The sequence below is a fragment of the Pomacea canaliculata genome, linkage group LG2 (assembly GCF_003073045.1).
Source record: "Pomacea canaliculata isolate SZHN2017 linkage group LG2, ASM307304v1, whole genome shotgun sequence".
Taxonomy (NCBI): domain Eukaryota; kingdom Metazoa; phylum Mollusca; class Gastropoda; order Architaenioglossa; family Ampullariidae; genus Pomacea; species Pomacea canaliculata.
In genome coordinates this window covers 31,551,056-31,577,394 of record NC_037591.1, presented here as the reverse complement: position 1 = coordinate 31,577,394, position 26,339 = coordinate 31,551,056, and the positions used below count along the sequence as shown (strand labels likewise).

The 26,339-nt window shown below is 40.4% G+C and overlaps 1 protein-coding gene across 2 annotated transcripts in view; it reads left to right on the top strand.

The window, feature by feature from the left end:
- The first annotated feature begins 883 nt into the window (after positions 1-883).
- LOC112557694 (cholecystokinin receptor type A-like) overlaps positions 884-26,339 on the top strand; it is a 67,620-nt gene continuing 42,164 nt past the window's right edge. For both annotated transcript variants that reach the window (XM_025227692.1, XM_025227689.1), the window contains exons 1-2: positions 884-1,068; positions 2,292-3,732. The gene's annotated coding sequence lies outside the window, so the exon portion shown is untranslated. The remainder of the gene's footprint in view (positions 1,069-2,291; positions 3,733-26,339) is intronic.

Here is a 26,339-nt window from a genome sequence, read left to right as displayed (position 1 = left end):
CCACCACCTCAAACACACAGCATACACACATACAAAACACACACACACACACACACACACACACACACACACACACACACACACACACACAGAGAGTAGGAGACGTACGCTTAAATAATTGAGCATAGTCTAACCTGAGTAGTGTTTAGGCCTCTGTGGCCTGTCGCCTGCTTCCGGTCCTTTGACCAGGTCCTGGCGACTTAATTGACTTCATATTGATCACTACTGGTCTTTTGACTAGGTCTGTAGTTGATTGCAGTATTTATCTTCTCTTTACTACTGAACTCCGCAAGCAGTTTATCGCATATACATTAAAAAACAAATGTAAAGACAAGTGTCATGGAGGACTTAAAAATAATAACTAATGATGATAATAGACAATTTAGTAAATTTAAATTGTCAAAGATACTTCTGGAGAAGGAAAGATTTTATCCTTGCTGCCATTACCAACGTTGGCTGCCACCTTGTTCATCCTAATGACTACTTCTGAAGTCTTTCATATGCTTTGTCTGTCCTTCCCTCGCCTAATCGTAGGATGTCGTTATTGTCAGTTCTAACGGTCACGAACTCTGCTTCCTTGACTTGCACGGCAATAAGACGACGACGTTTACAGCGTGACATAGGGTAATTCCCTCCAAGATGTTTATGCTATCCATACAAAGCATGTAATGAGCAGTTCTCCTTCTTCCTCCTCCTCCTCCCACCTCATCCCCAGCCCCACCCTCGCCTCCATGCGCGAACTGCGTCGTTGCCGTTGCAGGCGGGGAGCAGATGACTGGCCGAGCTGCGCGGCAACTGATGACGGACCAGAGCGTCGCGCGACAAGCACAACGACGACGACTACAGCATGTACTGCAGGCCCAGCTACAACCACACCAGCAGCTAGCCAGCACAGGGCGGAGAAAGGGAAGGTGCCATCCCGTCTGGTGGGGAGCTGGTGCTAGTAGTGAGACACACGAAGCAAGGTATCGACAGGCAGGCAACGGTAATAGGAGGAGCGGGATGTTCTAACGATCACAATAACAACAGACGACAAAGACTCAAAGAAAACCAAACAAGACATGTGAAGTACGTACAGTTTGAGTTCTGAGTATTTTAATTGAGTAAACTTTATTTTTTGTTAAGCTAAAAAATGGCAGACACTTTATTTTAAATATTCAAATATGCAAAGGAATTTTTTTTTCATTTTTGTGTTATGTTTATAATTTTAATAAACAACTTTGTCTATATCGTATTGTCATATCTTAGTTATTGAAATTTATATTTTTCAGAGAAAATTTTTGAAAAAAAAAGTTTGTATTGATTTTATTTAAAGAATCAAGTTTTAAGAGTAACTGTGTCCTAAATTCTTTGCTCTAATTATACTGGCAGTACAAAGGTTTCTAAGCTAGTCATCAAGGTAGATGAGTTCGTAACAAACATTTCTGGTAAAAAAAACAACAAAACAAAACAAAGAAACTTTGTGAGAAACTAAAGAATGCAACCAAAAGTTCACAAACCCTTATTACTTTCATAAACCCAAAAGCGTTGGCAATAACATTACATTTGAAACAATAAATAAAAGTAAATCGTCTTCCCACTTTACTCCCACTTTGTGAATTAATGATGATAAATAATGGAGAATTTTGCTCCTACTAAACTTGAAATCAGTTTAATAGGCCCCCCGTCCTCAAACTACAACGGAGATGCCATGAATTATTTGTCCCGATGGCCAAGCGGGTGCAGTGCGCAAAGGTTGTGCGTTTCCTGTTGGTCTTTAATGTATGAGAGGTGTTGATAAGGCTTGGCAGCCACCCGTATTGATTCCAATTGCGATAGAAATAGTTTCTCGTCGATGGACCACCCGCTTCATTTCGTAAACAAGGTCCGCGGAGCTACTGGCAAAATAGAAGGGTATGGTTGATGGGGTAGCGGGGAGTACACCCACGTGTTTTCGTGTGTGCGTGGGAGAGAGAGAGAGAGAAAGAGATTGTGTTAGGAAAAGTGAGTGACTGAGACACAGACTGACAGGCTAAATTTATTACAGATGTATATTGGATGAAGAGAGAGAATAAAATTGAATACACATGTATGTACCTAATACCAAACTTTCCTCACAGCAACTTAGTAGATAATTTTTAAAGGGTTGTCTGGAGTGAATAACACTCACGACAAAGCATTTTGATATAAACTATTCTCCACTTTAAGAAGCATATACAAAGACTATGTTCACGAATGAGATAATAAAAAAATTAAATACTACAGAAAAGTGAAAATGTCGAAACTTTTTTGTTGTTGCGTCTTTGTTTCAGTATCCCTATCGTGACTACATCAGTCAACACGCAGTATCTTCACGAGAAACACGAACAAAAAACTGGAATCAGATGAAAACTTTGTCACCCTACACCCATTGTCATCGCACAGTCCAGGCACGGCAGTAATCACCTGCACTAAGTGACTCAAAGAAGAAGGAACTAGTTTTGACTGGAGTTGGTCTCTCAAAGAAAGGACAGCAATCCTCAGAGACTGCTCAGATCAGGAGGGGCAATTGCCGTGCCAACGGTTTGAAGGATGAAAACGATTGCAAGGCCAGTGTCCAGACTTCTCTGTCTTCACCATCGTTGTGCTAAAGCTGAGTTTTCGGTTTTCCAGAGAAACAGGATCACCTGGTTGTGACAACCAATGATTGGGAGCCACAAGGACCCGTTTGTGATACTTCTGAATTGCTGCCGACAGACTCTGAAACAAAAAGATTGTTTCCTTACTTTTTCTACTCAAAGCTTTTCTTGAATGTTGTTTGACACGTTTTCTAAACTGGGGACAGGTTTGTCTGCTAACCCTAGCATCAATTGAAATCGAAAGCTATTTGTTTCAGTGCCGCCGACGATGATCTAAGAGACGTGTTTCCAAAAACATTTCGCTCCATTCTCTGACAAACGCCAAGCAAACCGCACTAAAAGGTCCTAATATTTGCCATCTGGTGGAAAGAAAAACCAGCTCATGCCGAGACATTACCAGAGAATTTGTTCACAGCCACTTTCAGGAATTCAAGATCTCTTCTTTCACAGGGCACATCAAAGGCTGTGATAACTGGATAACATCACCATAAATATTAATACACAAAAACCTGGCCGCCAAGATTCATTCCTTCAAACGTGAGAAGCAAGGCAAACAAACTGACGACCAGGCTTCCAAAGGGACAAAACTTTCCACAGGCTGAGAAAGAAGGAAGACTGCGGCTTTTTTCCCATGATTCATCAACGCAAACTCTTCAAACATGGACACTGAGTTCGCATGATGCCAAATTTCTTCTCGGCCGACTTTAAGGAAATAACTCATAAATAAAAATCATCTTGGAGAGAGGGTTTGATTAAAGATCTCACAACAGAAAGACAAGACATCGAGAGAAATGAAAACGATTCCAGCTGTGGTAATTTCTTCTTTCATCGACTTCGTCTGGAAGAGGCTTAATTTTCTCCAAGTAAATAATCACATCAGGATCGCTGAACGACAGGGTGGATGCAAAAAAAGTCGACAGGCTAACACCTTGCTTCTCTAATGAAAAAAAAGTAGATAGCAGGCAAACATCTGACTGAAAATAAAACTGGAGGGAAAATCTTCCAGAGAATGATCAAAATTGAATAAACTTTTTTTCGGGGGTGTTGTCGATGGTGAGTTCATAACAACAACATCTAATTTGCTGTCGAGGCTGCTGGGATGTGAGGTCGCAACCAGGACATTGATTCTTTCAAGGTAAGTAAAACCAACTTTGCAATATTTTTGTTTGTGCTGTTGTATCTCCATTTCCTCTCGTTCCTTTGATGTGAATTTATTAGCAAACTTGGCTCTAGCCCAAGTTTATTTACCTTCACTGAAGCCAATGATGGGTGTAAAAGACCACAGATAAAGGGAGATAAATTATGAATGGCAATGAGAAATAAAGAGAGAAAGGATGCAGAAAAAAAGATGAAGAATGTAGAGAAGAGTGATTTAAGAAATAAGAGAAAACTACATAAAAGATGGAGTGAAAATAGACTTTTTTTGAAAGACAGAAGGATGGAATAATGAATAAAGAAAGGCTAGAAAATTGCAAATGCAGCCTCAGTGTAATCTCTAGTGATGGTAGATCGACATTTTAAAGGGGTGAAAGAGTATAGAGAGTAATGATTCGGACTGTCAGCTAGAAGTACATTTTCTTCATCCCCAGCACTTTCGATGAAAGAGGGGACTGGGCAGTGACTGTTTGATTTTTAACCATGTATTGTATTATTTATGTGCCTGTAAATATTTCATTTTGATCCATGGATTGTATTATTCATATTCCTGTAAAGACTATGACAGAGGTCACCACTAGTTTCTTTATTATACAAAGTAAACATCGAAAGGAGGTAATTAAAATGACACTGGTGTAGGTATAGAATATCAGTTGTCTATGTCTCACTTTAAAGTATGTTGACCAGCTTGGCGACATATGATTTTCAACAACTTAGCTTTTATGTATGATTCTTTGTTAACAAATACTGAAGCGGAAACATCTTTAATCATTGGGTGCTACATAAAAAGACCATAAATGTCTGAGTTGGTGTTCTTTAGTTGTGACCAGCGAAACAAGCTTGGTGAGACGATATCACACAAACTTTCAGAAAGTTCCCAAAGGTCTGAAAGAAAATGTAAAGGTCGCCGCTTAACCTTTTTTAAAGGTCAATGAGCTGTTAAATACTCATTTTCAGTGCGAGATTTCTATGGCAGCGGGTCCCTTCCCTTCTTCACCTTGGTTCTTTTCCAACACCATGAGATGAGGGCTGGGTCGACTTGGGCAAATGAGCCACTTGCTCTCACCACTCGGTCTAGAAGTGAACTGTAGTTGTTTTAATTACTGCAATATGTTCAGAAAAAATATGTTGTTAGTAAATCTAGGGGAATGTACACGCAATGTTGTCAAGATGAATACTTACAGACAAAACTGTACACACAACAAGATCAAACTCGCCCCGTTTGTCCAGATACACGGGATTTCAACTTTCCCCTTGGTTTTATCCTTCCTGACACAAACATATCCATGTACAAGACTGATGTCTGTGTTGTTTACCTTGACTTGCATGGTGATGTCTGTAGGTGTATAGAAGGAGGAAATGTTGAACAAGATTCTGGGAAAAAAGTATCTTCATTAAAATAAAATCGAATCCCAGCAGACCTTCCAGGTCCAGATAAACCAGGCAGTGCCTGTCACTACAAAACGCATCCAATCCCTTAAGGGTCTTTGCTGGAAGGTTTCCTGCAACAAGTCTGCCGACCGTTTTATTGCCAGACCCTACTCTGTAACGTCCTTCCCTACTGTTCACAATATTGATCCATAAAGTCCTCCTCGTCTTCCTCTGATGTCGGCGGCGCTGACGCAGTAAATCATCTGCACGACGTGCGGCATGTCGCACTGCGGCACGCGACAATGGACAGCATCCAGCTTATCAGGGCGCAGGGATATATGAACAGCCACAACAGGTCACATGTTGTTCATATAGACATTTTACATGAGAGGTTCACATCATGCTGTTCACATTTGACATATGATGACGTGTCGTTTCCTTCGTACAACTAATAATTAATATTCGATGTTCACATCGTCCACTTGTCCATATTGTGTTGTTTACATCATTTAAACATTCAATATTGTTCCTATTGGACATTCATGACCTGGTGTTCATGGCCGACATGCATAACATGTGACAGGCATTATAATTTTAAACATGAGAAACTCTTCACTAAGATGCATTATGATTCTGAAGGTTTAGAGATGTTTCGTGCATCACAGTCCTATTTCTTTAAATTTTTTACACATTTTCTTTGATATTTTACTTTTCTCCTGCATAATTATTGCTGCACGGACCTTGAAAACTGCACTTTAAGGATTTGCTTGTGTCCTTTTTTTATTTTTGACTGCCCAAAAGGCTGGAAGTTCTGCCTTTCCTGTAAGTTTTTCCTATGTAGGAAAGATAATTACTCAGATATTTTGTGCCTGTGAAAGTGTTTTGTGTGCACTGGGCAAGGTGAGTTTGCATGCGCCGACCTGTGATGCTGAGAATGGATAAAGAAGGAACAAAAGTGAGTGCACCGAACTATGGACCACTTCTCAGGGACTTAATGACGGCTTTACACCTCCTGTACCATTTGTGAGCTTATCACCAATATCCTGCTGGACTCTTTGATACACGGTAATCAGCGCCAGAAATTTATTTGTGAAGGAAGCGAGCTTCCCGACGACGAAACCTTATTTAAAATTAATGAATGTTCTTTTACTTCGTCTGTCCAAAGGTCTTTCATAGCCCGAAGGCGTCTATTTGAAGTTTCGTATTTTCAGCTTTTCTCTCAATTTTTCTTTTTTCTCCTTTCTTCTTTCCGTTCTTCCTCCCTTTCTTTGTATACGTGTGTGCGTGGGTGCGCGTGCGGGTGCCTCTCTGTCTGTCTTACTGGATGGAGGCTTTATACCTTTCTAAGAAGCTCAGATTTATTGCTGTGTTGTCGGCGCTCGGTAATTACCTGCTTTAACTTCCCAGCATGCGTGTGTACCTGTCAGCTGCACTGAGATAAAAAACCGTCAGCTGCACAGTTCGCACTGTTTGAGCTGTTCACAGGGACAGTTTACACCCACTCATTCATTATTCATGCCACTTCATTACCTGAGACATTACTGTGAGGTTGTTTGTGTCTACGTGAGACATGGATGTGAGGTTGTTTGTGTCTAGGTATGTCCCACCATGTTACCAATGCTGTTTTCAAAGGTACCATCAAAAAAACTCCTTGACAGTTTCTTTGCAATACACTTCTGGACAAGATCTTTATTTTGAGGGGATTCTGGGATATGGGGAAGATCTTTGCTTATTTATTAGCTTGGGGGAGAGGTCAAAGGAAAAGTCAAAGTGAAAGTGAAGACACCCCTAATTAACACTAACATTTCCACCTCTCAACTTAACTATAACCTTCACACCGTAAACTCATCCATAGTCAAACTTGTAATAAATTATATTATAATATCTTTATCAATAGGCGGTTTGAAGGCTCGCAGATTGCAAACGGAACTAGCTATTTGCACAGAATACAGCAATTAGTATTTCAATTGATAGAGAAAATTACATTGGGTTGGGTCTTTACCGGCCTTGTGTGAAATGCGAAATGTTTTGTTGACATGCTCTCATATTTCCAAGGCTTTCCCAGAATTCTTTCTAGAGGGAAAGAAGCTTACTGGTCTTTGATGCCTTATTTTTTCTCTTTCTCCCATTGCCGCTTTTCTTGTTCGTTTTCTTGTTATCTTGTTCGGTCCCCTGGTGATGTCCAGGAGAGGAGGTGTAAGCGCGTGCTTTGCTCGGTGGGAGCGAGTCAGAGGTCGGGTGGCTACTGTGAGAGTACTCATCCCTTCACTCCACCTTCTGGGTGGTCACTCGTCATTGGTAAGTTCACCTTTCCTACCCACTTTCATAAATTTGTTTTCACACTCACAAACTTGCACGCGCGTCTCACACACACACACACACACACAAACACTACTTTTCTCTTCGTTTCCTATTTCTTGTAATCCGGCTTCCACCGCCAGAAAGCATTCTTACCTGAGCTGGAGCATACTTTGCTGGTGAAATGAATGAGGCAATTTTAACATAGAAGATCGAATCTTTTCTTTCTTTTTTTTTTCTTCTTTTTTTTTTTTTGTAAATTGTGATAGAAGAAAAGAAGGGTTATGAGAAGCTACTATAATTGCTAACAATTGTTGCAGCTTATATGTCACACTCGTGACGTGCATCACACCCAGGTATCGTGCTGTTTGCCACCCGCAATTTCCTAAAGAACTTAACAGAAATACATTACCTTTTATCGCTCACTTTACCTTTCGTGAAGTACACTGAATGTGTTTTTTCGTACATAGTCCGCCATCTTGCACATACGTCGATAAAAAAGATAACTGACAAAATGTTCATTTTATCCGAGTGGAAAGATCTGCTCTAAAAGGACATCCTGCAGTGTCCTTGTACAGATCGTGCAGCATATTGTCGCCTGAGCAAGTAATGGAGAATGTAGACTGCAGCAGTGTGCAGCACTCACTGTAGACATCCCTCCATGGCCACTGTGGGCTTCATTCTACTCCTCCTTCCCTCCGGCGCTTCTTTAAAGTGTCTGCAGCCTGGCGCACGTCTGCCAGTGCTTCTCACATCACGGTCCTTCGGTGGGTCTTGACAGTTATTATTCGATGTAGGATGATGATCTTTGGTGTAGTGAGAGAGAGAAGGAGTGACAGAAGCGCATGAGAAATAAAAAAGACACAAAAAAAAAACATATGTACTTTATGTGCTTGTTCTCGATGAAGATAGAGATGATAGATAAAGAAGGCTTCAATGCACACAAATATATCAACAAAAGTTAACAAAAATTAAAGGTATGATTTATATAACGCATGATCCCACTCACGAAGGACAAACAGCCATGCAGAAAAATATGAAAAGACTGACATAGGAGACGAAACAGAGTATGGATGAACAGTGTCAAGATTCTGTAGAGGAAGACAAGCAGACTATCATCACAACCATAATCACGGACTAAAATAGACCATAACCACAAATTTTGGCAACGGATCAACAGACGAAAAAGAAAAGAAAGAAAGGCTAAAAATTGGACTAGCACTTTGTTGATTAGCTTAAGGAGTAAATTCAGGACTTCGAGAACGAAAATAGCTTTTACTAGTTTCCCATATTGCAGACATTGTGGGTCGAGGCCAGTACAGATAAAATGTCCTCAATGTGAGTAAGTATAGTCTTATTGCTCTGTTAAAATATATCTTGCTATTCCACCCATTCCTGATATTTACTTGTTCATCCATGCATGTTCCATGGTGTCATCCAGTCTGCTTAATTTCACCCTAAAAGAAATTAAAATTTAAATAAATAAAAATGAAAATTCTCTTGAAAATGTCAGGGGAGAAGGCTGGAGAGAAATGTTGTGTGTTGACAGTCGTGATTGTGTTCTTGTGTGTCTTGTGTCTTGTGTCTTGTGTCTTTGTGTGTCTTATGTCTTTGTTCTCGAATCCCATGAGTTTTTCCCTTGTGGCTAGAGGCTGCGTGCTCTTCATGTCATCAAGAGGCTGATTACGAGGCAAATTCCCCTCCAGCTCCACTGACTGGTTAATATTTTTATTTGTCCCCCGGGCACAGTTCTGAGTGCAACCGTTCAGAAGTGCTTTTGCGTTGCTCTCCACAGAAGCGAATCAAACTCCGAAAGTTTGAGCAGACTCCTGCGGCATTAACAATTTTTCTAATTTATTTGAAATTCTGTTAGGCGCCCTCAAGCGGAGATCAGGTTAAAACAACAGAAAGAACAAACTTCACATTTGACCTTTCACCGCAGCACAAACCGGGGAAATTCAGGAAATCTTTAGGAAGAGACTGTGCTGTGGCTTTTCTCACGATCGACATTTCAATATCTAATAACATTTTAACATCTCCTGATGATGATTTTAATGTCAAATATTTGTACATGAGACTACGTGTGATTAAGGTTGACATATAATAATGAAGTTTGCATATACAGCTCCATATTCAGGCCTTGTGGGCAAACTTATGGTTCTTGTCAAATCACAGTAGGTGATGTGAAGTTGTCACGTGAAATGTATCGGTATCTGCTGATATGAAAGTAGTACAGATGTCATCAGATACAGACAGAATGTCAGCCAAGATGGTACTGACAGAATATTAACAAACTACCGACAGACGATCATCCCGTTGCCAGTAGACTACTGACAAACAGACTATCAGCAGATTACCGCAGCTCTACCGAGAGAGTTGCACCAGACCAATGTCAGATTACTGAGAAATTACCCTACGATTACCTCAAAGCCCGGTAATTAAAGCAGACAGCGGGTTGGTCAGGAGGGAGAAGCTGTGGATCACAGGTTGTTGTTGCGGTCACGTCCACAACCCTCTCCCCTTCCCCGGGAGGCTGGCAACAAGAGGCAGCAGGGCTGATGGTCCAGAGAGTGAGTCCTCCTGGTGGGCAGGACACTAACCCTGTGAGCCCTCGACATGCCAGTGCTTTCACCTGGGACAGGGATTGACTGGGATTGACTTGGCTCTCGAGAGTGATCCAGTTAATATGATGGATTGAGACATTGACCTCGTGTCTCACTGTCCACTTGTTTGTCTGTGTGTGTGTCTGTCTGTCCGTCTGTCTATGTGTGTGTGTGTCTGTCTGTCCGTCTGTCTGTCTGTCTGTGTGTGTCTGTCTGTTTGTCTGTGTGTGTGTGTCTGTCTGTTTGTGTGTCTTTGTCTCTTGATTATAGCCTAATTAAAAATAATGGTTTGATTTGGCATTTATAGCTTACACTTTTAAAGACTGCACTCTGTGTCCAGCAGGGTCAATATTCATGCGACACTTTTATCCCGGCTGTCAGCCTACCCAAGGTGGGTAAATCTGTCAGTTCCCGGGTAGAATCGGAAGGAGTTTTAGTCATGGGATTTACATTGCCGACAAATAACAGCAAGTGACACAATTTGATTAGTTTATTCCCAGTCCATGAATACGGGAGGTAGCATGAAGGTAGCACATTTATCCAGCTCAGGTGGGCTCACACGCGGGGTTCACGTAGTTCATGAACATGAACCCCGGGCGGGAAATATGGAAGCATGGGCGTGAAGTGCACTGCGTGAATACCGCCCTCGTCAAAACATTGTGGAGTCGGCATTGATTTGTACATTGCCGGGTCCATCATCATCAAAACGGTGACAAACCAGCCATAATGTATACAGGGCATCGTCAACCAGCAGCATATTGAAAGTAGAAACAAGCGCTATTAGTATTGTATTTATTTAGAAGAAAGAACCCTAAACATTCTTGCATAATGCTTATATACTTTCTATCGTATTTTAAAATACTGCTTTAAAAATATATAAATATATATTTAGAACGCAAAATAAAAAAATATCTAGAAAGTTTGTTATTGTTGTACACAAAGTCTCTTTTTAAAAATATAATCCTGAAATTAAATCTTTGACCACACTTGTTTATATTTTTTCTTTTGAAGACAAGATACGTCCGTGAAATATGTCGAAAATCTTTAATTTTAGTCATTTTGTGGTCGTGGTATATTAGCAATGTTTCCATATTCTATCCGCTTTCCAGCTGAATTGTCATAAGTCATGTAGACAAAGGTTTATTTAAGTTTATGAATATTTTAGTCTGCAGACAATCTTGACCAGTAGAGGATGTAATATTTCTGCTTGAGATGGATAAGGTCAAAGTGAGTATTAGAAAAATAACCGTACACATACTCAAATAATTATTGACAATAGTCAACGCAGATTTGTTAGTAATTCCTACATAAAATCATCAATTCGTCCCTCTATACTTACTGAAATTTCTTTGTCACTCCGTTTAATAACAGTGTATCCAGTTTGGTTATATCTTGGTTTTTATATTGTTTTTGTTCCTGTATACTGAATGAAATATTACAATATTAGTCAAAAAGGTAAATTTTGGTTTTCTGAGGTTCATTTTTTAATGTCTTTTGATCACGGTGGGGGTTTCTGTTTGACAGAACAGAGATTGCAGGGCTCATTCTCGACAGTTTCAATGAATAATGTTAGGTTCCGCCTCATATCTGCCACATTATCGCCGGGGACAGGAGGGGCAGAGCAGTCAATCAGGTCTGGCAACGAGCGACGACCTGATGCCCGGAATAGAAATATGCAGCTGTTCATTACGGGAAGTATTTGTTTACACACCTAGAAAGAATTTTCTACATAAAAGAGTAGACTGGACATACAGGCAAAAGCTGCTGATGGCCACTAAAGGTTGGCCTAAGTGGCAAAGCTTGTCAGCCACTAAGTTGTTTCCAGAACCTGCGGACCAGCATTGCCATTCCCAATTTGTACCCACCACGGGATGAATGAATATATGAATAAATTTCCATGGCTGCTTACGATGGTCCTAATTATTTTTGAATAAAAATTGGATTTACTAAACACAATTCCCGATATTTTTTGCGATTTTGTTTTAAGAAATAGTAAATTGGATAAGTTCCGATCTTAAAATGTTCGTATATATTTTTCAAATATTCTCTTAGTGTTGTAATACACATAATATACATATTATATGAGAAACTTTTCAGTTATTTATTAAAGGAATCTTCTAGCATCTAGAATGGTTGTAGCATGTCAAACATCGTATGAAAGTACTGCACAAGCAACTTTTTTCCTATGAGAACACATCCTAAAAGTACACTTTTTGGCAAATCCACAAAAAATCGTAGAGGATATTGAGGTGGATTTGCTTTCAATGCTGGCCTGAGACGGTTCTCTTCCAGCTTTTTCTTGCAACTCTCAAAAAGTACTCGACATTAAAGGTGCTCAGCCAGGAGCATTAAGGGGGTGGACGCTGGCGAGGATCGAAAAGCGATCTGGCATCCGAGGAGCCGGGATGGTGTGACTGGATGGACGTGTGGCTGCAGCCAGTCATGGCATCTCTCACTGGTGGCACAAGATATTTGTTTGGATTTAGGATGGACAGTCTGGATGTAGGTAACTTCTGTTCACTGTTAAAAGTGTGTTAATAGGAGGAAATGCTTTGTAGGACTGTCTATGCCCCATATACCAGCTTCAAGTCGTTTTCTGACATTTATAATGTGTCACGTGTTTCTATGTTATCCAGTCGGACATTACTGACTAAAGGGTATAAAGTGCAAACAATTATTTTGTTTCTCTCTCTCTCTTTCCTTCTCTCACACATTTTAGTCGTTAAATGCTTAATTTTCCGGTTCAGGCAATGCTATTCGCTATGAAAACAAAAACACTTTTCATGTCTAAACACAAAAGATTTCATGATCAACACAAGCCCAGGAACAGCGAATTAAGCAGTTATCAATATTTCTGTATTTACATTTGACGATTTGCATTAATGCTCCTTAAATAAAACTATAATCACAAAGATTTTACAGGCCTCGATATTTCAAAGAGAATTTGTTTTGAAGAGAAAATTGACTAAAATGACCTTGATAACCGTTGTTTTCATAGTTGTTTGCTTGTTCTCCTTTGTGTCCTCTTCGCTTTAATTCTCAAGAAGAAAATCTGATTAACTTATTTGCATGTTAGGAGTCTAAACTATTTTTAAATAAAATTATTACTCTTGTTTCTGTCTCTGTCCTTTAGTGTAAGAAGTAAGATGATTAGTTACTCCATAAAAACTAATCAGAAAGAAATGTATTTTTCATCCAAAACAGAAAATTTCCAATAAATATTTATAAATCACTTGTATATGCGGTTGCAGTCTATGCCAGCAAAAACAAATAGAATCAATTTAGCTAGCAACTTGATTATCACACAAATTCAGTAGTAAACAACTAAAAAGCAAGCATATGTATATAAATATGAATACAAATTAAAGTATTGCAAGTACAAAATATATACACTGTTAAAAACATTGCAAAGCATTCAGATGTACACAAAGAAGATTATTTCTGTCTTCCACAAATTTAAGAAACTGACATCGTGTTTTGTAATTACCTCAATCTGTCGTCCGTCGCCATGGCAACAGGGAGGAGGAGGAGGATGTGGAGCGGGCATGCTGTACGTGTGGGGGACATGAAAGCCAACTCTTTTTCTTTTTCTTTTATTTTCTTTGCTTCCCTTTGGAAGAAACCAGAGGAATATAAAGTAAACGCTAAGCAGCAAAACCTTGCATCTGACATGTTTTGTTACGGTGACCGGCTTTGTCCTCGCCATCAGAGTTTCCCCAACCCCAAGCAGCTTAACTGAAGGTATTTCAATCAACGACTATAATTAAGATATGATTTTGACCTTTGCTCTAAAAAACGAAAAAAATGGTTAGTACACACACACTGTAAATAAATACCTTTCTATAAGACTTTCTACCAAATAATCTGTTCTCTGAGAAATCGGACAAAGATAAGATATAAGCAGTAGTAGTGAAAAATCAAGACGAATAAAGAAACAACTAACACCGCAAAGATATCTGATGATGAATCTGATGAATCTGATGAATCTGATGAATCTGATGATGATGATGATGATGATGATGATGATGATGATGATGATGATGATGATGATGATGATGATGATGATGATGATGATGATGTTGATGATGATGATGATGATGCAACAAGAAGTAATGGAGAAAAACGTTTGATGTTCTATGCTACTGTACCACCCTCAAACATCGACCTCAACTCGTTTTAAAAAGACATCAGGGGAGGAGATTGGGTGGGGTGGGGTTGGGTGGGGTTGGGTGGGGAGGATTGCTCACTATCGACGAACCATAAAGTTTGCCAGATACAAACCCAACCAGGTACACGTGAGGCGAGGGTTGGAGCGGAGAGAATAACAACTCTGTACTGTGACAGGAACACAGCTGTAATTTCACACCACCTCACCCGACTACATCTTCAACTCTTTCATCTAAGCTCGCAGCGACCGGGTAGACATGATGGAGCTTGGCAAACGCAAAAGGAAGTAAAGGGTTATCGGACTTGGCTGTCGTGGAAATTATCCACAGCGACACCAGAGCCCTCCATCGACCACTGAAAGGGGAGGCTAGCCACGACAAGGAGAGAGAACCTACGTCACTCAACGGAGTCGTGTGATGCAGGAAGGAGGCGGAGGACGGGAGACGAACTCGTCAGTCAGTCCACATGACCAGCTGCTTTTTTTCCACTGATACACTCTCTCTCTCTCTCTTGGATAAGCAATCCAGGTGGCGCACCATCTGCGGCAATCCCAGGTGTGGAAATATAAGAAGATTATTGCAGATGATCATTCTTTTCTTTCATAAACGCGTACTTACATGGGAGTATCGACAGGTGACAAATTGTCCTAGCAATAGATGATCTCAATTTCTTATTTCCCTTAAAGAGAAATAATTTTCCTATTATTGTTGTATACTCGCCAGGCTATTGCAAAATTTTGATGACTTTTATCGGGTTTACAGTTTCTTTGCCGTAAGATATTTTATAATCTTGTAAATGTCACTTCTGAAGGTTCGATGTATCTGACGGAATGATGAACACTCCAGTGGACATTTTTAGTAGGTCTCTGATCCCGCCAGATGTAGAGTATTAAATGACATCATCGAGTTTGTTTTTCTGTGGAATAGAAATACGTTATGATGGTAATACAGTGTCTATGTTTGCTTCTTTCATTTTTTTCTCTATCTCACTATTCTTCTATCTATCTCTTTCACCCGCACGCGCATATATCTATATATAGTTCGAAAGTAATCCGATTTTATCCATCAGCCATACTTGCAGTCAACTACCAGTAATCAGTTTAAAACTTATTTTTATAGCCAACTACAAGGGAAGCCACGTGAAAGTTGTATTTATTCTGGCTTCACCACCACATTCCCTTCCATTTGTTTTAACCAGTGTTGTCCGACTGCCGAGCTTCTGTACATTCTTGAACACACACGTTGAAGACTTCCTGATGTTAGCTATTTTCATGTAATTTGAATACTTGAGAATTCTTCAGTATGATATCGCGATCTGTATAAACAAGTACTCCTGTAGTAAATAACCAGGATTTCCATAGGGCACGACTTGACCTGTGAGTCTGGCATTCGGCGTCGACTAGACTCCACCAAAAATGGTTAACCACGTTCAGAAACAAAAATATGAATACTTATTTACACATCAGTTAATAATACACACTACTTGGGCTCTGAGGGGGATGTGGAACTATTTTTGTTGAATTACTACAACTTTTAGTTCAAACGAGAAGTCTGAACTGTAGGTTAGTGACCTCGATACCCACAGCAACCTCTGACACCAAAGGTCACATACCAACACATACCAACACTCGTTTTAGCGTACAAACACTCATAGACATCCACACAAAGTGCAAGAAAAGAACAGTATCCTTGTAACTAAAATCCAGAATCCAAACTAAAAACCACAGTTCTGTAACCTAAACACATGATGGCAGCAGCACGCCAGACTCCTGCACCGTCATCCGGGCTATAAATTGATATTGGAGCAAAAACCTGACCCTTGATGCTCAGGGCCATAAAAAAGTTGCCAGACAGTCGAGAGAGGAGACGACACGGTATCACTTACAGACCGGTCTGTCCCCTTCCCTCCGACTGATGCAACGAATCAGTCTTTTCCCCTTTTTGCCGGCAAAGGTGGATTTGCTCAATCCTACCAGTCCTCTCTGCCTTCTCCAATCTGCCCCCTAAAATCCCACTTTCCATCTGCTAAAAGCTTTTAATGTCCCGTGGGGAAAAGGGCTTTTAGTCTCAATTGTCTTTACCGTCCTTTGGCCTCATAGTTGCGGTCCTTGCAACAGGAACAATGCGATTCTGTGTAATAACAACCCGAAATAGATGATCTATACATTCCTTATTGCTTTTTTTTAGCTGCCTCTAATAATAACTGCTAACAGCTGATAAATATGTGTATGGCTTCTTTATATTCCTTGGAAATTCTGGTAAACATGTTACATAAAATCCATGCAAAACGAAGAATATTTTCTTGTCACATCACGCAAGCTGTGGACATCTCAATTTATTTTTCCATCCATTCGTGCTGAATCTTTGTCTGTTTAGCGATTTACTGACTCGGTCATCTATTGTTCTGTCATTCTTACATCAGAAGAATAGAGACCATCTCCCCACTTTTTAGCTGAATACATACTTGCATGTCCTGGCCTGAAACAGGAAAAAGCTTTTCATTTTCTTTGCAGATTTTTTCATATTCTTGGTCTCTAACCTTTAAAAACCATTTCGTTTGAAAGGAGAATTACAGACGCAGTTTCGAACAAACAAAATTGCAGACATCAAAACAGTTTGACATTGAAGTTTTCTTTGCGGTATTCAAAAAGTTTCGGGATGTCTGATTAAAAAAATGTTGGGCGACTTTACTGCTCTCCCTGTCTTCTTAAGAAAAATACTGTTTAAACTTTTTGAGACGATGTCTATTACTGATAGTTTGTTACCAAGATAACTTTTGTTTATTTCCATTGATGTATGATTTATTATCATTTCCGACTGCCTTGATGATAAAAGTAAACGGTTCAATGGTTGTATACTTGTTAGACTTTCACTACTAGCTTTATACATCTCATCTGAAGAAATCATGTGAGTGTTGGCCCAGACTTCACATAGTGACATTTGATATTTTGAGAATCTGGTCACTGCTATCTTTTTAATGAGAAGATTAAGGTAAAAAGAGATGAAAGTGAAGATGAAATAGTGTAGGAAGAGAGGCTACATATTTTCTTTGGGGATCAAATATCTTGAGCTCACTCTGTGTGTGTGTGTGTTTTAAATTAATCACAAAACTGGAAAAAAGAAATAAAATAGAAAGTAAGGATATTCCAAAATACACAGCAGGCTACAATATCATTTAATCTTGTGTATTTCTATAACAAACTTACACCAACGCTGTTCTATCAATTTTGTTTTGTTCATGTTTGACTCGGGTTGGCATTTAACAACAGTAATAACAACAACAAACCAGCCCCAACTATTACATAGATTACAGTAGTTACATGCCATCATTAAGAGGAGAAAATAAAGTTTTCTGCTCAATCCTCAGGATTTGTTCCATTAGCAAATGAGGGTAAATGAATACGTTTCCGCCCAGAAAAGGCATCCAAAAGGATGAAAGACGAACACAAAACAAAAAATCTCTAACTTCAGATTTCCTTCGAATGTCCTGAATAAAATGATTTATTTATCTGCAACACAGTTGAACTTTCTAAGCGAGTGTAGAGCCCTTCATGGAGTGTGAGGGGTCAACCGGTTCTAGACGAGTGTTCAGCACCATGGACATAACATTATTTTTACAACTGCCGGAAGGCGATGCATGCTCCACCTCAGTTACCTCTAAACAGCTTTTCTTTCGTCTCTGTCTTTTTTCTGTTTTCTCCTTTCCAGAGCACAAAGCCATTTTTAAAAATTTAAAACCCCTTTTTTCATAAGAAGATCTTATGTTGTAGCCGCTGCAGTGCATTGTTAAAGTTTTGCAATACATTTGCATTTAATAACCTTGTCTATACTGCTCAAAACACTGTGTCGAGCCAATAAACACAGCAAAATAATATTGAATTAACGCATTTGTTTATTTATCAAATGAAACATTATCGGCCAAGGCTGTTGAAATAAATCATTTTAACAACAAGAATTAGAGCTTGGAATGACATAACCCATGTTTTAAAAATTTAGGAAAGTGATATCAGAGAAAAAAGAAGTCAATATCGTGTTTACCTTTGACCTGAATGCACCCAAAAACCTTTGTTCCAACGACTGAACCAATGTTCTCCAAGTCTTTTAAAGAATTGCCTGCCAAAACTGATGAAGAAACGGGTATAGCTGATTAAGATCCACTGCTGTGGGTGGTTGGCTCTAAGTCGCTGGCTCAGGGCATCCCACTAATGTTCAATGGGATTCAGATGACTAACAATCCAGCCAGTCCATGTGGTTGACTTGGTGCTGCTGCAGGAAGTCATGGAGGACCGTGGCTCTGTGAGGACTGGCGCTGTCACCCTGAAGAACCTGCCTTGTCCAATGACCTGCAGTGCTGACAGTACCAGAGGGTGTAAATGGTGTCTCTGTATGCCACACCTGTGAGGTTGCCTTGCACCAGGTAGAGTTCTGTAAGTCGTCCCCTTCCCACCACATGCCATGATGGATGGATCCCCTATCATTACATTCATGCTAAGCTACAATGTTTAAATCACAGAGTGAGCAACTCTTAATCGTCGACCTATTGCTCAAACACCCACGCCTTCCTACATTCAATGAATCTCCCTTGGTCAACAATACTTAATCGTCGTCCTTGAAGAATGATTAAAAAGCGCATTGAAACCGGCAAGGTACCCTTTTCAAGGCTCTAAAATTACTGTTTTGTTGACAATGAACAGGGCTTGCGCATGCACTGCATATTTTCAACTGTTTAATTCTGCATTGATCTATGGATATATTGCAATTGCACGAATTTCTTTTGGGTGCAATGACCCTTTTGCCTTGACTGCTGTACTAAGCACGCACCAAACTGGATTGTAATCAGATTGATGTTAACTGTTCACCCACACAAAACAATTCACCGATAAAAAGATTTTGAATGAATTACTCACTTTTGGTACAAACACGATTGATAAAAATGTAGAAAATATCCAGGTTGCCTGTCCATTGTTTTGAGCAGTATATCCACTTCTTTTTAAGACAAAAATTAGTTTGGTTTAGCAGAAAGCATACTACATTCAGCATTCAAGTCTATAATAGAAAGTTTTGCTGTAACAGTAAACCCACAGTCATATCTGGGGTTATGACAAGGAAGGGAGTTTTGACCCTATACTTTTAAAAAAAAAAAGCCTGCGATTTGTTCTTTATAAATGGTCATTCAGTCTGTTTTTCCATTGTTGCCGACTCATTAACGTATCTGGCAAGCTCATCGCTGGAGTAAGATGAGGGTTGCAGTTGATGGAAATGAGCTTTGCGCAGGAAAACATTTTTTGCACTTGGCAGTGTAGACTATCCATAAAAAAAGCAATCATAGCAATTAAGCGAGTAACCGGATGTGACGTCACGCACAGATTTCAACTCTCTCTAAATTCAGTATGCTGGCTATACCCTATACTTCTACCCTCATTTCTCGATTAATTCCTTCTGCACGTGATCCAACTTCCCCTAATTCCTTTTTTGTTTGTTTGTTTGTTTTTTTGTTTCGGGAGATTAATAAACACAGTTAATGTCCAGTGTTGTGCTAGGTTCTTAACCCTAATTAAGAGAAACAATCCAGTGAAACCCACTCGCGTGATCTCAAGCGGATGTCACGTGGCTACAATTTTATTTATTTATTTTTTTATTTAGGAAGCATTAGCCGCACGCATTAAACTTCTGGCGAGAAACGATTTGACAGAACAAGTTCTAATCCTCTGCCGAACTCATGGCTTGCTTTTGGTCACGTGATGTGTTAAAGAGCGAAACTGGTCTTACGAGATGAGTTGAAAAAAAGAAGTTTGGATTGAGTTTTGACATCCCGTATATGAAAGCTGTTTGTTTTATTCGCACTTTTCGTAAGAGTTTCCAATGTGTAAAAAATATGAAACAACTGATGGATGGGATTTTGTTGGTTGAGATGAGGTTTACAGGACTTCTGGGTGCACAATATTTTTTACTGGTGATTAGGCAAAGCTCAGTGCAAGTTGTTATGTCTTCGTATTCGGTTAAATATGACCTTTCACCAAATATCACGATGAATAGAAAAGGATCAAACTCATGAAGCTTGTGTGCAAATACCCGTAATTAGCAGTTTTAAATGTCCCATTAGCTTAGCATTAACAGCCTTTACTTATCCATGTACAATCCGGATATCTTTGTCGTCAACCTCTAGCCATCGTTTCTTTATCCCACGGCATCCTTGCATGTATGGTCTGGACAGCACTTTACAACTCTTGTCCTTGTGTTCCCCATGTTATAATATAATAATATAATATTCCTATATTATAGGAAAGGGAAAGAAAACTGGAGGAAAAGTAACATGCTATAGGGTCTTCATGGACTTGCTACTATGTTCTGATGATCGTGTTTCCTTTTGTTGAAGCTTATCTGGCCTTATGACTTCAAACTCAAATGCCAACAGTAGACAGGATTATTTTAATTAATACTAACAACGGTCACCGCACTGTGGACAGTTGATATTTTTCATTCTGGAACATTTAAGTCTACATTCTCTAAACAGGCTGTGAGTAGAAATGTTGTCCAATTCTTCTAGAGATTTCAATAAGATCCGACAGTAAATATTATGGTCGACATCTGAACACTCATTATCTGGCTAATGGATTTGGTTACGACATACACAGTCACTCAGACACAGGACGAAAACGAGGCAGCGGTCAGGTCCTGCAATACTCCACGAAATGTTGCCATTATTTCGGAACGAAGCAAGGAACATATATTGTCGACTTTGACAAATTCGTTGTTCACTCAAGTCTCAGCATCAAGCTAGAGAAACATCTAGAATGTGAGTTAGAACTGTGCCGAGGTAGGAGTAACATTTCGGTTCACTCTAACACAAGGAACTATCCGCCATTCTTTGAGCCCAAAGTTTTATAGCAGCTGGTCTTTAAGGACATTTGCAAGCAGAAGTCACAGAAACTGTGGAAGTTGGCCCAAGCTGTGGACTGTTAAGACTGGCTGCGATTAAACTACGATTACGACAGGCCAGGGGGCGTTCTTCCTTCTGTCTTCGTCGTCGGGCCTGTTGGAGCTAACGAGGCACTCGACTGGCGGCCTCCAGACTCCCCTTCTCGACATTCGCTTCTGTTGCAGATTAATAGCATTCATCTCCGGCAGTCTGCTTTTTCGTCCGCCTCACGTCTCCCCATGTTGCGACCTCCCGCCAGTGATCGCCGTTATTGTCCTCGCGTCTCTGATGGCGCGCACTTTGCACGTGCTGTCCGATCTTCAACCCATGCGTGCATTTTACACGCGTAGCTGACATGCTTTCTCCATCATTCAAATTGGATGCTTACCCGGCTAACTGCCCCAGCGAGGCGGTTCAAACGAATCTCCATTTTAAATGGGAGCAGATCCATGGCAGGATGGGGTGCAGGTGATGAGCGTCTTGTAGTTGAGCTCTGCCCCTTACCCTGCTGTGCAGTGTGGTGTGCTGGTCTCGAAGCATGGTGGATGGTTTTGTCTGAGTAAACATTGAAAATGCTGACATTGAAAATAAGAGATACATCAGTCGTCGATTATTCTTGTGTCACACTTTTCTTTGAAAATATTTCACAAATATCGTGAAGCTCAGATACAACGCAATAGCCAGGCCCGTGAGAAAAACAAGATTAGTTTTCAAGTTGGCGGATGATTCCTTCATATCTTGCATTTTTATCAGAAAGATTCAGGGTTATTTTTAAACGATTTCATAATCACACTTAATTAATCCGCTTGTGATCACAAAATAGAAAATACAAACTGAATGAAAAATTATTGTGATCAAATCCAAGCTCTGAATGTTTGCATTTTTTTTTTCTCAATGATTACTCACAATAAACATTTTGACCGCTTATGACCATTGTGGACCGTCTGTATCATGTGTGTCTACTGTTTCTACTCAACATTAGTTTTAATTTAACTGTGCCATTGTCTGATGGCATCGAAACTGGGACTTGGCTTTATTCAGAGAAATACAAAGAGATGAAAAAACACCTTGAAGTAATCTTTTGATGTGAGACTCATCCAGTTCATGACATGGCTTGTCCTTTCTTGCTCTTCTTGTCAGATGTTCACCAGGCTGGGAGCGATGTCATCAGAATGCATGTGCGCCCATTTACATGTGATTTCTCATCCAACCATTTCCTGATTTTCTCAACTTTAACCTCCGGGCACATTCGTGCGACGCAGGATGAGCTAATAAGGCTGCAAATGAGACCCTGTGGACTGTAATTACAGACAAAGTATGTAACTGTGTTACAGGGCTAAAGGTCAATGGTAAAGTACCTAGCGGTCATTGCGTTTGATGTCGGAACAGAGGTTAGCCTCGCATTGAAAAGCCTCCTTCTCCTTCTAAGGGTATACACGTTTGAGAGAGATGGTCAGGCTGATGTTCACATGCTGTAGAAACAGTCAACCACTCACAGTTTGGGTGTGATACTTAACATTGATGTCACGTTTGTTAGGACCGTGGAAGGCTTCCCACACAGCTTCCATTCCAACAGAACATGATGAGACTGGTGCCCGGGCCAGGGAGGGGGATGTCAGAACAGGCTCTGGGATGAAGAGGAATGTCGTGAGCTCCAGCAATTTATTTTCTGGCGAGATGGCCTTCTAATAACGCAATCAGCTTCCGAGAATTTGCTCAGACAAGTGACCGGGCTGTGCACATTTTTTCTATGAATGCTGCTTTTCGACAGAACCTTCAGCGCCTCAGTTTGTCCAGCCTGACAGATTTGACAGGACCATTTTTATTAAAATGAAGCGAATTTTTACTGGCACCGAATCTGGGAGCGAACCGACATTGAGTCAACATCCCGCTCACAGGTTGCTTGTCTTCCTCCCTCGGTGCTGCCTGTCTGGTCACATGCAAGTAATCTGGTGTCTTGGTTCGCCAAAGTTCGATTCCTGCATTCTGAAGTCAACAAACTTCTTTCCATAGTTCTACTTTTCTGGGTGTTCTCAGCTACAGCTGCATGACGCACATCTCTACGTGAAGCAAAGCTGCCCGTCACAGCTGCACGACTTACAATTCCAAGGTGCAGTTGCACACAGTTTAATGGTTTAACTGTGTGTGTGGCACAATTTCATGGTGCAAATCTGCACGAGACACAGCTCCCTGAACCATTATCCCACAGGGCAGTAGGGGGAGCTCATACCTTTCATTTCTTTTCTTTCTTTCATTTTTTGGCCCACACAAAGAATTTAAAAAGCACAATAGTATAAAACAACGGAAACTTCTGGACAGCATTCATCACACGAAGAAGAGCATTTGCTGGCTGGGTGGTTGGCGGGAGGCAAGGGCATTGAAAGGACCGTTTGTACCTGTCAGCAGATTCACTCGATCATTCAGCCGGGTGGACGGGTGAGCAGGCAGAGCATGCCTGATTAGATCACTGCTGAAAAGCAGACAGTGGCATTCTCATGAAAAATGTTAGCGAGGAAATGCAAATCCCCTTTGATTTCATACAAGAACACGCTGCTAAGTACAACACACAACGGACCTCTTTCTTTAACCGTCGATTATAGTTTCGGCCGGACAAGACTCCTTACTGAACTGTTACTTTTCATCAAACCGCTTCCTCTTTCCTCCATTTTGTCGCGTGTTGTCTGGCTGGAGTATCCAAGAGGCCCTGTGACAGGTGTAGGTGTAAGGAAGGGAGTGAGACCAAAGACTGTTTCGTGACTACGACACCGTGGACAAGTCCTTTAGAGGTCATCCTGCCTGGAGCCCCAGCCAGCAGCTTCCGGTTATTCCTGCGGTCTTGGTCTGATGTTCTTCAACAGCTGGCTGATCGTGACTTAAGTATTGTCTCACCCGGAGGTGGTGTGTAGAGGGACATTGCCAGGAGCTGGACAGTTACAGTGACTGTAGTAGGTTGCTGTCAGGGGAGGAAATCATGTGCTCTCAGCGCCTGTGTTGCAGACTTCCGGTTGGAATACCCCATTTGGCTAAGTGAAGATGGATATGGAGTGGCCCTTACTCGCAAGTATACTTTGCACCAAAGCATTTCGTGTTAGCTTTTGATTTTGTACATTTTGTAACAAATCTCATTGCAATATTTCTGAGCTCGGGAGGACAAGAACAACTTGGGACCAGAGGATAATTTCGTTTTCTTTAGGAATGACTAAAAGCCAGCAGCAGTTTGTGATGGTGTAATTTATTCACAGCACCAAGATGTCGAGTACCTGTTAAAAATAGCTTCCACTGAAATGTCATTATTTAAAGTGCAAAAGTGAGTGAACATACACGTCCTTTTAAGAGTATATTCTGGATAAAGGATGAAAAATATTGCACAGCATTTTCCCTCCCCAATCAACACTATCGCTTGAGCCCTGCTTGCCAAAGGCAAATGCTCTTGACAAAATTCCTGCGGCATGTTGACAAACCGAAAGTAGCCAATAGCGAGTCTGTGATTATTATCGTTTGCCCTTTCAAGCGAACCTCTCTCTTGGTGACAGTCATCAAATGCGCTAAAGCAGGGCTTTTAAACACTGGAAGTGCCACAGTTTTCTACAGTTCTGATTTCAACAGTCCCGCGACTGAAGTTGAAACTTGAAATAAAAAGTACTTTAGTCATTTATATTGATCATTTGGTCATTTTTAAAAATATTGTTTAAGTCTAAATGTGATAGGAGTAAAGTGTTTTGTAAGCTGCATCACAATGCTGTTCGTGGTTTTAAATAATTTATTTGTCTGAAGCGGTCCTATACAGAATATATAGAATGTGGTGAACAAAGTGTTGCTAAGCAGCAGGCTTGTAGGTGGGTGAAGATGATGGTGGCGCTTATGACAATAAGGATGAGAACGAGAGAGATGAGAGTTCTGTAAGCCCGAGGTAAGGGAGAGGCTGATTTCAAAGAAAAGAATTTTTACAGTAAGGAGTGACGGTAGGTTTCTTTTGTTTTGTTTTAGCAATCACAAGATGGTATCATGGGAATAAAAGCAATCAGCTTAACACTGGTGACAGTATAAGTACGACTTCCCCGGTCGTGGCTCTGGTCAGTCCTCGTACTCTTGTCTTACATCTGGTTAAGGTCGCATGCGTATTTTTCCTACAATTCGTAGAATTCACTTCTAGTAGAGACCTTTGGGAAATATCATGCCACCAGACGGAGAAAGAAGTACATATAAGAAGAGTAAAGCAAGAGGAGGCAGGGGAGTTGGGGGAGAGTAAGACAGTTAAGCTCGCAAGTTTTTAAGACAACTTTCAGCAAGAATTGCGGTTACAGAATAGATAAAGCACCTGAGAATTCTGACAGTTTCCTCACTTTTAATCTTATCGACACTTTTTTCTCGTTTGGAAGAACTGCCTTGAGGTGACACTGGAGTGTCCGGGCAAGCAGCGATGTGTTAAACTCGTGGGGATGTACTGTGAAAATGCCTCTGACCTTCTTCTTCTTGTTTCCGCTGTCTCAAAATGAGGACAGTCTGTCTGTCTGTCTGTCTGTCTGTCTGTCTGTCTGTCTGTCTGTCTGTCTGTCTGTCTGTCTGTCTGTCTGTCTGTCTGTCTGTAAACGTATAATGTTTTATTGATTTAACGAACCGACGTTTTTCTGCGTTCAAAAGGACTTTTTTAAAGAAGTGTATACATTATAAAAGCAGTTTACTACTTTTGAAGGAAAGTAAAACTTCTCAACGACCTCTAGACAACCTATAGGATGATTTAGAAGCTAGTTTTTAGTCAGAAATGAGGATTTTTAAAGACTTCTTGTATTGAGGATGCTCTCCCATGTCCCATTTTTTCCTCCAATGCGTATTTTGTTCTTATGTTCTATTAGGTCCAAGTCTGTAAGAATATGGTTTTCACGTTCTTCACTTTTTCATCAAGTCAGTTTAAAGCACTCGCTCAGTCATCGAACTCTTTTTTCATTTTCGCTTTTTTTTTCTTGAGCACACATGAGAACTGGCGGCTGTCATTACAAGCTCTTTTTAAAAAGAAATTCCAATTATGGGCTCTTTTTATTCAGCATTTTTTGGGGTTAGGTAGAATTGTAAGAAGAAAAGTGGAAAGATGCCATAGACTGTTCGAGCTTGAGACTGTGGTCCCGTGTCTAGGCCTCGTTGGTATAAGGGTTTACCCAGTCCTTTCATTCCACAACCTATTACCGTTCGCATTTACAGGGTAAGCGGAAGTTGCGTTTTTTGTTATTCTGGT